The 6,197-nt window shown below is 39.3% G+C and overlaps 1 non-coding gene across 1 annotated transcript; it reads left to right on the top strand.

Moving 5' to 3' along the window:
• The first annotated feature begins 3,074 nt into the window (after positions 1-3,074).
• On the top strand, positions 3,075-3,182 carry LOC127745409 (small nucleolar RNA R71). Its single transcript, XR_008006599.1, has one exon. It is a non-coding gene; the product is annotated as a small nucleolar RNA R71 (small nucleolar RNA).
• The last annotated feature ends 3,015 nt before the right edge of the window (positions 3,183-6,197 follow it).

The raw sequence follows: 6,197 nt of genomic DNA, 5'->3' as shown, positions 1-6,197 counted from the left end.
ATATGTCCATGAGGACTTGGTCCAACCTTTGATCAAAGTTGACCCTTCTAGTGTAAGGGCGTGCATCTTCTTGCATCATAGGAAAGTTGAATGCCAATCTTACATTCTCTGGACTGAAATCTAAGCATTTCCCCCGAACCATTCTAGGATAATTCTTTGGATTCGGGTTCATACTTTGATCATGGTTCCTAGTGATCCACGCATTTGCATAGAACTCTTGAACCATTAAGATTATGACCTGTTAAATGGGGTTGGTAAGAACTTCCCAACCTCTCCTTTGGATCTCATGTCGGATCTCCGGATATTCACTCTTTTTCAGTTTGAAAGGGACCTCGGGGATCACCTTCTTCTTGGCCATAACTTCATAGAAATGGTCTTGATGCACCCTTGAGATGAATCTCTCCATTTCCCATGACTCGGAGGTGGAAGCTTTTGCCTTCCCTTTCCTCTTTCTAGAGGTTTCTCCGGTCTTAAATGCCATAAATGGTTATGGAAAAACAAAAAGCAATGCTTTTACCACACCATCTTAGAAGGTTTTCTCATCCTCGAGCAAAAGAAGAAAGAAGAAAGTAGAAGAAGAAGAAATAGAGGAGATGGAGGTGGCTTTGTGGTTCGGCCAAGGGGGAGAAGTAGTGTTTTGGTTGTGTGAAAATGAAGGAGTGAAGATGGGTTTATATAGGGGTGGAGAGAGGGGTAGGGTTCGGTCATGTGAGGGTGGGTTAGGAGGGAAAGTGGTTTGAATTTGAATGGTGAGGTAGGCGAGGTTTTATGAAGGATGGATGTGAATGGTGAGAAGAATAGTGGGATTTGATAGGTGAGGGGTTTTTGGGGAAGAGGTGTTGAGGTGATTGGTGAATGGGTGAAGAAGAGAGATAGTGTTGGGGTACCGGGGGATCCTGTGGGGTCCACAGATCCTGAGGTGTCAAGGAAAATTCATCCCTGCACCAAGTGGCGAGCAAAAATGCTCTTTATGCCAATTCTTGCGTTAAACGCTGGGCTGGTGCCCATTTCTGGCGTTTAACGCCAGCTTCTTGTCCCTTTCTGGCGTTAAACGCCAGTCTGGTGCCCCTTTCTGGCATTAAACGCCCAGAATGGTGCCAGACTGGGCATTAAACGCCCATTTGCTGCCCTTACTGGCATTTAAACACCAACAAGCTTTTCCTCCAGGGTGTGCTATTTTTCTTTCTGTTTTTCATTTTATTTTTGCTTTTTCAATTGTTTTTGTGACTTCACATGATCATCAACCTATAGAAAACATAAAATAACAATGGAAAATACATAAATATAACATTGGGTTGCCTTCCAACAAGCGCTTCTTTAATGTCAGTAGCTTGACGATTGGCCCTCATGGAGCCTCACAGATGTTCAGAGCAATGTTGGAACCTCCCAACACCAAACTTAGAGTTTGAATGTGGGGGTTCAACACCAAACTTAGAATTTGGTTGTGGCTTCCCAAAACCAAACTTAGAGCTTGACTGTGGGGGCTCTATTTGACTCTGTTTTGAGAGAAGCTCTTCATGCTTCCTCTCCATGGTTACAGAGGGATATCCTTGATCCTTAAACACAAGGGATTCTTCATTCACTTGAATGATCAATTCTCCTCTGTCAACATCAATCACAGCCTTTGCTGTGGCTAGGAAGGGTCTGCCAAGGATGATGGATTCATCCATGTACTTTCCAGTATCTAGGACTATGAAATCAGCAGGGATGTAATGGTCTTTAATCTTTACCAGAACATCCTCTACAAGTCCATAAGCTTATTTTCTTGAATTGTCTGCCATTTCTAGTGAGATTATTGTAGCTTGTACCTAAAAGATCCCTAGCTTCTCCATTATAGAGAGAGGCATGAGGTTTATGCTTGACCCTAGGTCACATAGGGCCTTCTTGAAGGTCATGGTGCCTATGGTACAAGGTATTGAGAACCTCCCAGGGTCCTGTCACTTCTGAGGTAATTTCTGCCTAGTCAAGTCATTCAGTACTTTGGTGAGCATAGGGGGTTCATCCTCCCAAGACTCATTACCAAATAACTTGTCATTTAGTTTCATGATTGCTCCAAGGTATTTAGCAACTTGCTCTTCAGTGACATCTTCACCCTCTTCAGAGGAAGAATACTCATCAGAGCTCATGAATGGCAGAAGTAAATCCAGTGGAATCTCTATGGTCTCAGTGTGAGCCTCAGATTCCCATGGTTCCTCATTACGGAACTCATTGGAGGCCAGTGGACGTCCATTAAGGTCTTCCTCAGTGGCGATCACTGCCTCTTCCTCCTTTCCAAATTCGGCGATGTTGATGGCCTTGCACTCTCTTTTTGGATTCTCTTCTGTATTGCTTGGAAGAGTACTATGAGGGAGTTTAGTAACTTTCTTACTCAGCTGACCCACTTATGCCTCCATGTTTCTAATGGAGGACCTTGTTTCAATCATGAAACTTTGGGTGGTTTTGATTAGATCAGAGACCATGGTTGCTATTTTGATTAGATTAGAGACCATGGTTGCTAAGTCAGAGTATCTCTGCTTAGAATTCTCTGTCTGTTGCTGAGAAGATGATGGAAAAGGCTTGCTGTTGCTAAACCTGTTTCTTCCACCATTATTGTTGTTGAAACCTTGTTGAGGTCTCTGTTGATCCTTCCATGAGAGATTTGGATGATTTCTCCATGAAGGATTATAGGTGTTTCCATAGGGTTCTCCCATGTAATTCACCTCTTCCATTGATGGGTTCTCAGGATCATAAGCTTCTTCTTCAGATGAAGCATCCTTAGTACTGCCTAGTGCAGCTTGCATTCCAGACAGACTTTGAAAAATCATATTGACTTACTGGGTCCATATTTTTTTCTGAGCCAATATGGCATTCAGAGTATCAATCTCAAGAACTCCTTTCTTCTGATTCGTCCCATTGTTCATAGGATTCCTTTTAGAAGTGTACATGAATTGGTTATTTGCAACCATTTCAATTAGTTCTTGAGCTTCTGCAGGCGTCTTTTTCAGATGAAGAGATCCTCCAGCAGAGCTGTCCAATGACATCTTGGACAGTTCAGACAAACCATTATAGAAGATACCTATGATGCTCCATTCAGAAAGCATGTCAGAAGGACATTTTCTGATCAATTGTTTGTATCTTTCCCAAGCTTCATAGAGGGATTCACCTTCCTTCTGTCTGAAGCTTTGGACTTCCACTCTAAGCTTACTCAATATTTGAGGTGGAAAGAACTTTGCCAAGAAAGCATTGACTAGCTTTTCCCAAGAGTTCAGGCTTTCTTTAGGTTGTGAGTCTAACCATATCCTAGCTCTGTCTCTTACAGCAAAAGGGAATAGCATAAGTCTGTAGACCTTAGGGTCAACCCCATTAGTCTTGATAGTGTCACAGATTTACAAGAATTCAGCTAAAAATTGATGAGGATCTTCCAATGGAAGTCCATGGAACTTGCAATTCTGTTGCTCATATGAAAGAGAAGAGAACAAGAAAGTATGGAATCCTCTATGTCACAGTATAGAGATTCCTTGAGGTGTCAGAGGAAATGAAAAATAGAAAGAGAAGGTAGAATAATTCCAACTTATCAAGAAAGATAGAGTTCGAATTGTGCATTGAGGAGAAGTGTTAGTCCATAAATAGAAGGATGTGAAAAGAGGGGAAGAATTTTTCAAAAATAAAGTAAAAGATTTTAAAAGAATTCTGAAAAATGATAAATGATTTTCGAAAACTATGATTTGAAAGAAATTAGTGATTTTTTTGAAAAATATTTTGAAATTAGAAATCAAAAAGATATGATTTGAAAACTATTTTGAAAAAGATGTGATTAAAAAGATATGATTGAAAAGTTATGGTTTTAAAAAGATATGATTGAAAAGATATGATTGAAAAACAATTTAAAAAGATTTGATTTTGAAAATTAATGACTTGGCTAACAAGAAAATATATGATTCAAACATTAAACCTTTCTCAACAGAAAAGGCAACATACTTGAAATGTTGAATCAAATCATTAATTGTTAGCAAGTATTTTTGGAAATGGAAAGAAATTGATTTTGAAAATATATGATTGAAAAGATATGATTTGAAAAAGATTTGATTAAAAACTATGAAAACTTGAAAAAAAAAATTGAATTAAAAACAGAATCTTCACTCTTGTGCCATCCTGGCGTTAAACGCCCAAAATGCAACCCTTTTGGGCGTTAAACGCCCAGCCAGGTATCCAGGCTGGCGTTTAAACGCCAATTTTCCTTCCTCACTGGGTGTTTTGAATACCCAGCTTTTTCTGTGTAATTCCTCTGCTGTATGTTCTGAATCTTCAATTCTCTGTATTATTGACTTGAAAAGACACAAATTAAAATTTTTTTGGATTTTTAATGAACAATCAAAATGCAACTAAACATGGAAAACTAAAATCAAACAAGAAATGCATGCAAGACACCAAACTTAGAAGTTTGTATACTATTGACACTAACAAATTGAGAATGCATATGAGAAATAACAAAACACTAAAGACAAGAGAATTTAAAGATCAGAGCAAGTAAATCATCAAGAACAACTTGAAGATCAATGAAGACACATGAAAAATGCAAGAAGAACAGAAACATGCAATTGACACCAAACTTAGAATTAGACACCAGACTCAAACAAGAAATATTTTTGGTTTTTATGATTTTGTAATTTTTTTGGATTTTTCGAAATTTATGTGGAAAAGAAAATAAAGAGATTCAAAATTTTTAATAAGAATTCCAGGAATCATGCAATGTTAGTCTAAAGCTTTTGTCTAAAGAAATTAGACATGGCTAGCCAAGCATTAGCAGGACATTGCATTCAAGAGCTAAATTGATGAGAATCAATCAGCTTTGGTGATGATGAAAACATCACCTTGAAACACTAGAATTCATTCTTAAAAATTCTGAAAAATACCTAATCTAAGCAACAAGATGAACCGTCAGTTGTCCAAACTGAAACAATCCCCGGCAACGGCGCCAAAAACTTGGTGCACGAAATTGTGATCATCAATGGCTCCATCAACATGGTACGCTCAATTGCAATCTCAAATCTTTATCACAACTTCGCACAACTAACCAGCAAGTGCACTGGATCGTCCAAGTAATAAACCTTACGCGAGTAAGGGTCGATCCGACGGAGATTGTTGGTATGAAGCAAGCTATGGTCATCTTGTAAATCTCAGTCAGGTAGATTCAAATGGTTATGGATGATTTATGAATATAGCATAAAATAAAGATAATATACTTATGTAATTCATTGGTGAGAATTTCAGCTAAGCGTATGGAGATGCTTTGTCTTTTCCGTCTCTCTGCTTTCCTATTGTCTTCATCCAATCCTTCTTACTCCTTTCCATGGCAAGCTGTATGTTGGGCATCACCGTTGTCAGCGGCTACAGTCCCATCCTCTCAGTGAAAGTGTTCAACGCGCTCTGTCACAGCACGGCTATTCAGCTGTCGGTTCTCGATCATGTCGGAATAGAATCTATTGATTCTTTTGCGTCTGTCACTAATGCCCCACAATCGCGAGTTTGAAGCTCGTCACAGTCATTCAATCCTTGAATCCTACTCAGAATACCACAGACAAGGTTTAGACCTTCCGAATTCTCTTGAATGCCGCCATCAATTCTGGCTTATACCACGAAGATTCCGATTAAGGGATCCAAGAGATATCCACTCAATCTAAGGTAGAACGGAGGGGGTTGTCAAGCACTCGTTCATAAGTGAGAATGATGATGAGTGTCACGGATCATCACATTCATCAAGTTTGAGGAACAAGTGATATCATGGAACAAGAATAAGCTGAATTGAATAGAAGAACAATAGTAATTGCATTAATACTCGAGGTACAGCAGAGCTGCACACCATAATCTATGGTGTGTGGAAACTCCACCGTTGAAAATACATAAGAACAAGGTCTAGGCATGGCCGAATGGCCAGCCTCCCAAAGAGGGTTCAATCATAAAAACATGATCAACAGATCTCTATTGATCGAAAGACGAAAATACAATAACAAAAGGTCCTATTTGTAGATAACTAGTAGCTTAGGGTTTACAAAGATGAGTAAATGACATAAAAATCCACTTCCGGGCCCACTTGGTGTGTGCTTGGGCTGATCATTGAAGCATTTTCGTGTAGAAACTTCTCTTGGAGTTAAACGCCATCTTTTGTGCCAGTTTGGGCGTTTAACTCCCATTCTTGTGCTAGTTCCGGCGTTAAACAC

The sequence above is a fragment of the Arachis duranensis genome, chromosome 2 (assembly GCF_000817695.3).
Source record: "Arachis duranensis cultivar V14167 chromosome 2, aradu.V14167.gnm2.J7QH, whole genome shotgun sequence".
Lineage (NCBI taxonomy): Eukaryota > Viridiplantae > Streptophyta > Magnoliopsida > Fabales > Fabaceae > Arachis > Arachis duranensis.
This window is presented reverse-complemented; position numbering and strand designations above follow the sequence as displayed.